Below are 9,659 nucleotides of genomic sequence, written 5' to 3'. Positions count from 1 at the left end.
ATAACATTCAATTTTGTAAGCCCTAGCATTTAATCCGTAGTGATTATGAGTTGGGTGTGAGATATGGTTATGAAGTTCTTACAAGAGTACTCGTTTATTTGCTAGTCATTGGTTATAGCTTGGTAGAGATTGCCACCTGTGTGATGGGTAGGTAGCTTTGCCGCTATGATGAGGAGGCAGCAAATAATGTTCTCATAGTTATACTTCATACCAACACCAAACAGGGATAGGATGAAATTCCTAAGTTCATCATCACGAAGTACTGTGATGTTTGCATTTATATTGAATGTATGATGTAATGAGACATTGGGCTTGTGTAATTACCATCAATTATTTAGCAACCTATGGCTTCGCAGCAAGCTCAATCATTATCTGTGGATTGATAATGTGGTTATTAGTAGTTTAAAATTTTTCTTGATAGATGGTACAACCCACCCAAATGATTCATAAGTGTGTAACCGCTTATGAAGGGTAATAATATGCAACAATGAAGCACTTTGTTACAAGTGTGAAACCACTGATCTGTTGCAAAGCAGTTTATCAATAGTACCACCATATGTGCGTAGACACTATACCACATCTTCGTTGCAAGATGTTTAAAAATTTCTTGGAAGGACTCAAGGATATAACATATGATATTAAACACGGTCTAGATTTGTTCTTGGACCTATAACACTAGCGCGTAGTCCGCTTGAGAGTACAGTTTTTGAGGACAAAAACCTTTCTTGAGGGAAAGGAGGGATATCCTCAAATATCACATAAACTCGAATAGTTGTGTGAGTCCAGACAATACTTGAAGGGATATGTCTGGTAATAGCAACAAAGAGTTGTAAGTGAATGGATGTAATTCCAGACACCCGTAGTGGTGCAAGAATCTTTATCAAACATCTCCACATACTATATGGTCTACTCGCATATATAGTATGGCATAAGAGATAGGAAGTTTGATTGTTATATTTGAATGAAAATTCTCAAAACTTACATTTACTCTGAGTTGGAGTGGAGTTTAACCATCCGTAGATTGATGGTAGTTAGAGACTCAACAAAATTCTAGAGCATATGCTTGTGCAAAGATGTTACTCTGAGAGGAAGTATCGCCAACTTTGGAACTAATCCTTGTGATGCATGATTAGATTGGCCGTAGAGCTTTCCAAGGAGAAGTTTTAACAAGTTGGTGATGCAACATGGTAGCGTAGTCTACAAGTATCTAGTAGCATAGTCTAAGAACTTGCGCTACTAGAGTGCTCTCCAGTACATTAGCTTCTGTGCTAATGACATAATGCAAAATCAAGGCATGAAATTTGCCTTAAGGTTTTGGTTGAAATACCAAATCATGGCTTGTGTGAGCATGATCCTGTCTTTACAGAGGTCTGGCGCGCTGTACGCGTACGCACTTTGTCACAGCCTCGCCCACCTTCCTCGCCGACACGTAATGCTAGTCCGGAGAGACTGGCCGTAGGTGCGGCGGATAGCGAAGCGACAGTTAGTCCGGAGAGGCTAGCCGAGTCTTCGGGGTATAGTTTTGATAGTCCAAGTGCAGGTCATCCTGGGATTCAGAAGACCTATGCACTAGTAAAAAGACAGTTTTATTGGCCTAGTTTGTTTAAGGAAGTCCAAACTTATGTGCTGAAATGCAGTAAGTGCCAGGTCAATAAACATGAACGTCGTAAGGTTAGAGGACTACTCCATCCGCCCCACTGGAGATTCCTCAAGGGAAATGGGAAAGCATTTCCATGGATTTCATTACAGGTTTACCCAAGACGAGTCGAGGGAATGACTCGGTGTGGGTAGTAGTGGACAACTAAACTGGCAAAGTTTATTACCACGAAGAAAACTGTAAAAACGCCAGAGTTGGCAAAACTCTTTATTGAACATCTCTACAAGCTATATGGCCTGTCCGCGCAGATATAGTGTCGGATAGAGATAAAAGTTCAACAGTCATTTTTGGAGGGAAATCTTCAAAAAGTTGGATACTACTCTGAGTATGAGTATGGTAGATCATCCGGAGTCTGATGGTCAAACTGAAAAAGTTAACCAAATACTCAAGGATATGTTGCGTTCTTATGTCAGTAAGAAGCAATCTAATTGGGAAGAGTACTTGCCCTTATTGGAGTTTGCCTATAACAGCTCCAAACATTCAGCGACGACTGGATTTACACCATTCATGTTAATGTATGGATTCCAGCCGAGATCTCCGATGGTTGTAGACCTAGAAAAGGAGAAGATTCAATCTGTCAAGGAGTTCCTTGATAAATGAATGATATGCTCAAAGCTGCATGCGAGAGCATCCGTAGCGCACAGGATCGCGCTAATACATTTGCCGATAAAGGACGCAGACAAGTGACCTTTGCAGAAGGTGACTTTGTATTTTTAAAGGTTCCTGCGCAGTCAGCAACCATGCAAACGGGAAAGTGTGATAAACTTTCTCCTAGATATTGCGGTCCTTTCAAGGTCCTTAAGAAGATTGGGGACGTAGCCTACAAACTTGAGTTACCGGAGAGTTCTCAAGTTCATCCTGTCTTCCATGATGTTAGTAAACTGAAGAATCAGTTCGCGGGTTAGAGAACGTAGTTTCTCTAGATATTTTGGTGGAATTGATCACTCCACCAAAGATACCACATGAACCGGAAAGGATTCATGGGTATCGAGAGACAGACAAACCCGACATAAGAAGGTACTTGTTAAATGGACAGATAGGGATGAGGAGGTAGCTACCTTCCAAAAGGTTTCCCCAGTTTGTTTTCGAGGACAAAAACTCTTCTTAAGGGGGGGGGTAATGTCACGTAGGCTGTAATGCCTGACCGACGGGCAGACCGGATGGCCATGTCCGGGGTTCAGTGGGAGAGGACGCCCATGCGGAGTCATGGGCGGCCAGGCTAGTGTGGACGGCAGGCCACACACTATATAGCCTGGGGGATGAGGGGCAATCCTCATTCTTCCTCTATGGCTGGGTGGTGAGCCAGAGGTCGTCCCCTCTTGTGGTAATGCCCGTAGCGGCGTTACGGGAATGTAACACAAAGTATCAAGAGTATTGCAAGCTTCTTTAGAAGTTTCTTTCCATCTATGTGATGGATATAAGTGTCATTAAGGCCTAAGGCAGTGACACTGGTTGCCATTGCCTTTTCATCCTTGCTTACCTAAATGCTCTTCTCATCTCTAGTGGTAGGCTTCTCTCTTTTCCATTTGTGAGAGCCTATCATTCCTTTCTCATTAGTATAAACTTGATTTTGGTTTGCCATGTGTGAAAACCATAAGTTCCCTTAAACTTATCAATCTTGAATGAATTATATATGGTGGGTAGTCTATATTAGTCTAAGGACAATATCTAAAACCCTTACAAAGAGATCAAAACAAAATATTAAAAATGACCTTCTCCATATAAATGTATGTGTGTAGCAAGAAAATGTGAAAATCTCCCTTTCTTTGCATGAGAGAAATAATAGGGTTTGGATTTGGCTTTGGAATTTCAGACCCTTTTTCTTAATTTAATAGATTTTACATTGGATAACTCACATGTTGAAGACATGATTAATATGCACTGATTATTTGAGAGCTTTAGTGATTAATCTATCACTAATCACATATTAGTAAAAAAAACTCATTATTTTGGAGGCAAAAAGTGGAGGCTATAAATGGAGCATCAAATTAAATCCCTTCCACCAAAACAAGAGTGAGATCCTTCAAGCCACTATTAGCTCTGTGTGTCTATATAAAGTTCAAGCCTATCAACTTTTGATTAAGCCAATTCATCAAATGTTAACAAGGTATTACCAAAAGATCTTATTGTGGACATTATAGTCTTCAAGCAGCTGCTACAAGCCACCAAACACAAAAAGAACGACGCCATCGGGTTTATCACCATCAAAGACCCTGAGGGGTGCAAGGAATTAGACCAATTCTTCTTCGTTAAAGTGTTGGACCAATTTTCCCAAATATATATATATATATATATATATATATATATATATATATATATATATATGTGCTCATCGATCTATTGAAATCGGTTTGGTTGCTTGTGTTTTTGCACCATTGGCTCTCAAGTATGGAGAAGGCCCAAGCGTTGGCTTAGCTAAAGATAATGCATGTGGAGGGCAATTTCAATTCTCCATTGACAAGAGGTAGAAGATTAGAAAACCCACAAGGCTTGAGATTAGGATTTTGTTAATTAAACACTAATCAAACCTATGAGATGTGGGAAAAAATGATTAGGTAGACATTTAGCTATGAAGAACTAGGCTCTAACACCATGTTGGATTTCGTGGTTGTTTAAGCAAGATCCTAATCAAGAGGAGTAAGCGTGTTGAATAAAGATGAAGAGTGAGTACTTAGCATATAATTAATCAAGAGTTCAACATAATACCAATGTAGAGAGTGGAGAAAGACTCGTATTTATTCATTAGATAGCAATCTATTTATAGGCTTAGTGTAAAAGGGATTAGGAGATAATCATATCCACCTAATCCAAAAGTTGCATAAAAAAGAGCACCCATTTCCTGAAATGGAGTGCGCAACCTAGGATCCCTTCCATACCAACTATGGCTGTCTTAGATGCGTGGTCATACCTAGAAACCTTGTGCCAATTAAGGCTTTTAGACTATAGAAGCATATGCCCATATCCCCAATGTCCCATGATATTTTGGTGTATTATTTCAACAAAATCCTAGGTTGTAAGAAGCTCCCCCTTCATACTCCGTTCCTTGAAAGCGCAAACAAGTTAAAGTCCAAAATTTATCAAGATGTTACATACAAAAGAGACGCACCTAAATATCTCAGCTACATAAGTTTTTGCAATTGCCTATCTTGGAAAGGACAAATTTGTGCCTTTCATCTGTCCTCCTTGTAAAGAAGTAAGACCTGCTTGGGGCCATTTTCTGTGCAGAAATCCGTATGTTAAACTACTTTCTTGCTTTTAAGGCTACCGAATATGAAGAAACATGGGCCTCATGTGTTAGAAACTGTATATTGTTAAACTACTTTTTTTGCTTTTGAGGCTGCCCAATATGAAGAAAGTCGACGACTCTTCCTCGTCATATTAGCCATGCCCCCAACAACAGTACTATTATCCACAATATAGGCCTCATGTGCCCGTGTGGCAGCAATGACTTGCTTGAGGGCTGCATCTGGGTCGCTCCGGTGGCTGATGAGCATCTCGGCCACGGCAGCGGGAGTGATCTGGTGTGGGGCCCGCATGGAATCCTCCAGCTCAGGATAGAGCCAGTGCTGCTGGATGCCCAGGTAGTCGGCTACCATCTTCTTCAAGGCTGAGAAAGTGCAGTAGGACAGCAGGATGTGCATGTCCATGCGACCGGGCCTCAGCAGGGCAGGGTCCAGTCTGTCCTTGTGATTGGTGGTGAAGATGAAGATCCTCTCCTCACCACAACATGACCACAAGCCATCAGTGAAATTCAGCAGCCCAGAGAGTGTCAACCTGCTCCCAATATAATTGGAGCGGGCCGGCACTGCTGAGTACTCTGCCTCCCCTTCCGTCGTCGCGTTCTTCTGATCTTGCAGCTCCACTGTGCAATCAGTCCTCTATAACAATGATGGACTTCCGAGTGGTTTGCATCAGGAGGGACTTGAGCGCAGTATTGTCAAACACCTTGGTGAGCTCAAGGTCATAGATGTCATACTGCAAGAAGTTGGCTATGGCAGCAATCATGCTGGATTTGCCGGTTCCAGGAGGGCCATAGAGAAGGTACCCTCGCTTCCAAGCGCGGCCAATTCTGTGATAGAACTCCTCCCCCTGAGCGAAAGCTTCCAGGTCAGCCTTGATCCGTACGGCCAGGTCAGCCTCCAGGGCCAGCGTGTCAAATGTGGAAGGATGCTTGAGGGGGATCGCCTCCCACCCTGATCTGTAGCTGTTGTTGGTATAGAGGTGCCGCTGCTCGTTTCTGCGTTCTATTTCCAAAGCAACCCTAGAAATATGCTCCAGATAGTCTGGCAAGACATGCGGCCTGTCCGTCTTCAAGAGCCTAAGGGTGAAGCTCCGCTCCTCACTGCTGTTGGAACTGCTTTTCTCCGTGCTCGTGTGAGTCCACCACACGTGCGCCCCCTGGAAACTGTCCTCCAGGGTCTCATTGACGGGCAAGCCGAAGGAAAGGCTGCTGCTCTCGTCCGAGCGGTACACGTTTACTCGCAAGTGCGCATCTAGGGCGGAGCGGAGAGATCCCAGGTAGACCCCGACCTGCCGGTAGAACACATTGAAGCCGTAGCCAGGCACTCTCTCCTGGACCTCTAGCTGCACGTGCGGGTCGGTGCAAGTGTTGAAGATTTTATCCCAGAGTTTCTCCAGGCAGCGATCCAGCCATTGGCGGAGCGGAGGCGGCAGAAATGTCTGGAGGAGGGCGAAGGCGCCCATCAGGGAGCAAAGCTTGGTAGCCACATCCATGGTGGTTTGCTAAGGCGCTACAAGGACGGACGGACTACCACAAGCAGGGAAATATTGATCCCCTCAAAACACTTTTGGTGCGTGCATGCCCAACTTTTCTACGAAGAAACCATCACCTTTTCAAAGCACCGATGCTTTGCGTGATCTCCAAGCTTCTCCACGTTAGGGATGATGTGGAGAAAGAGGATTCGCTGATCTTACCGGCGCCATGTGTGCATACCTCGCCCCATTTTGCAAATTTTGAGATTTATCCAAATAAGAAAAACTCGTTTATTCATCATGAAAAGACAAATTCAACTATGTAGTTTTGATTTATAAGGTTCGAATTGTATCCATGCCCACTAAATAATTCATTGGGTCTAAGGTCATTTTTCCTAAGGCTTCCAACACATCTTGCACCAGGTCCTATGGAGATGCTGCTTTTTTTTTTTTGCCAAAATTAACGCATATCGCAACACCAACTCCACCTCTTTCCTTCTCCATGCCCGCACTCCTACTCTCAAGCCACACTCTCTCCAACTCTTTCATTTTAAGGACATTCACATGTGTGTGTGCATGCACGCGTGCGTGCGTGCGCGCGCGCACGTGTGTGTGTGTGTGTGTGTGTGAGAGAGAGAGAGAGAGAGAGAGAGAGAGAGAGAGAGGCATACAAGTATGCAAGAAATCTCTTTAAAAAAAGGTTCGGTAGATTTATTGTTATAAAATAAGATTGTTGACAAACATTAGGAGAAAGCAAAAGTTAAAAAAAGAAATCTCCAATGGAAAATAACTCAAACACAAAAAAGAAAAGAGATTCTAGGTGCATATTGTATCTAGATACACATAGACCTCAAAATCAATTATTAGTCTATAAAAAACCATTGAAAATCAATTATTAGACCAGAAAAAACCATTGAAAATATGTGTAGCCCCACACAAATAAAGCTATCAATCTATAAAGCACCACTTGTATTTATTCGATAAAAAGCATGCCATACTTTATTCTTGAACTACTTTTTCCACGGAAGGGAACGAAAACACGTCTTTAGTCCTCAAATACATCCTCTATCCTACATTCATCCCTTTTTCCATGACACAATTATGGATGCATAGTGGCACAAAGACACCAATGTAGTAAAACTTGTTGTATATCAAACATGTTATTAAGTGATTCGCCTTCGCATATATATGTTATGATACGTGTCTCTTAGTGACACAATTCAGGGTTTTTTCTTTCAATAAGCTATATCCATTTTGCTTGTGCAAAACAACTAGCCTCTGAAACCTCCACCAGGTTGATTATTACATGTGACACATGCAGTCACACTAGGGGTAGTTTTTTAAATTGGAGTCACAAGCTTTATATGTAAACTTGTCTAAAATGTGTAGAGAAGGAAGGGTAAATTTTTCTTTTTTTTCTTGTATAATGGGGGTATATACATGCTCTAGGGTAGTTATTAGGCTTTAGTAATAAGTAAATTTTTATATATCAATAGCTTAAAGTAAATTTTATAACATGAATAATAGTTCATAATAATATCAAAAGGAATATATATATATTCTTATGAGGCTTGGCATATTTGTTTCGTATAATGTACTATAATAGCTCACTAGCATTACGAGGCTGTTTGTTGGTGAGGCTTTTGCCAAACATAGTTAAGTGTTTATGTGAAAGGAAGCAAATCCAAAGGAAACAAACATGATACTCATGGATTGGAGTTTACACGGTTTAGGCTCAAGAGGACTCTACACTCTAGCTCTCATATGGGAGAGAACACCATAGCCAAGAAAGGCAAGAAAGCTTGATTTGATTAGTAAAATGATTATGTCTTGGTTAGTGCCCACAGTTAGAATTTATACCTCCTACCTTTACACACTACCACTTATTAATGTCCCCCATACTTGGGAAGTCCCCAAGCCCATGGCCTTGGCCCATTATTATAGATGGCCCATAAGCCGTTTCTTACAAACCATCCCCACCCATAAGTTTCGTCCTCCAGAACTTGCATCAATTAGAGAATTCACATGGGTAGGATCTCCAATCATAAGTGCCTGGGTACCAATCATCCAAAAGTGAATGAATGAATCGCATATCCAATCCAATTGTGAGAGCATCATTATACTTTGCAAGCATGGTTGTAAATGGCCTCCAATAGCTGTAAACTTCATCATTTTGCCCTCAAAATAGCCCAAAAGAGCTCTTTCACCATCTCCTAAATGCAAGTATCTTCATTTTGCTATAAAGCTCTCTAACAATGATTTACAAGAATTTTGAGAAAGCTAAATCACTATTGTTTCCTTCCATTTGACTCACCAAATGCATCTAGAACATTCTCACGACCTTCCAAAACCATGGTAGTTTGCCATAAGGCTTCATTGGGTAAACACTTCCATTTAATAAGGTATTCCTCCAAAGAACGGTTGCGTAGCACCCTTTCTCTAGTACCCAATACTCTTTCTAGCATATATTCAACCATACTTTCCTCATTCCATGGGAGGCAGCTCATCTTGAATTTCCACTATTGGCCCAACATATGGTTTCAATTGAGAGACATGGAACACATCATGTATACATGTAGTTGCCAAAAGCATCAACTTGTAAGCCACTTGTCCCACTCTTTGCTCCACTTTGTATGGGCCATAATATTTATGAGTCAATTTGGTGTTGGTATTGCCCTTGAGAGATGCATATCTTTATTTGGGAATGCAAAAAAGCACGCAATACCCTTCTTTGAACTGAACCAATCACCTATGAGCATCGGCATATTGCTTCATACTCCTTTGAGAAAGCTTTAAATTGTCCTTGCATTGTTGTAGAAGATTTTGCATCCTTTCAACCTCATCCTTTGCATTTTGGTTTATAACCTATCTCTATTTGATCATAATTGATGCATTCACCTTGTATCCATAGATGGCCTCAAAAAGTGATATTCCAATGCTCACATGATAAAATTGTACTATTGTAAGCAAATCCCACCAAAGGCAACCAATCGCCCCATGGATGTTGGATATCATGATAATAGTGTCTCAAATATGTCACCCACTTATTAACTCTCTCCATTTGACCATCGGTTTCCAGGTGATAGGCAGTGCTAGGAATCAATTTTATTTGCATAAGCTCAGATAATGTCCTCCAAAATGAACCCATAATTTTGCATCTCTGTTACTCATAATTTGTTGAGGCATTCCACATATTTTAAATACATGCACCACAAATTACCTTACAACCATAGATGTCGTGTATGTGACCTTGGAAGGAATGTGCCTGTACGAGGAATCCACATAATAG

At 41.5% G+C, this 9,659-nt stretch overlaps 1 pseudogene across 1 annotated transcript; it reads right to left on the bottom strand.

The window, feature by feature from the left end:
- Positions 1-4,785: 4,785 nt before the first annotated feature.
- Positions 4,786-6,476, bottom strand: LOC147609088 (AAA-ATPase At5g57480 pseudogene; annotated as a pseudogene). The gene has a single exon (XR_015264383.1). The product of XR_015264383.1 is annotated as an AAA-ATPase At5g57480 pseudogene (transcript).
- Positions 6,477-9,659: the final 3,183 nt, after the last annotated feature.

Source organism: Cibotium barometz, chromosome 52 (genome assembly GCF_041138505.1).
Source record: "Cibotium barometz isolate CiBa-2024 chromosome 52, ASM4113850v1, whole genome shotgun sequence".
Taxonomy (NCBI): Eukaryota; Viridiplantae; Streptophyta; class Polypodiopsida; order Cyatheales; family Cibotiaceae; genus Cibotium; species Cibotium barometz.
The sequence above is the reverse complement of the archived record's forward strand: the minus strand, read 5'-3'. Positions and strand labels throughout refer to the sequence as shown.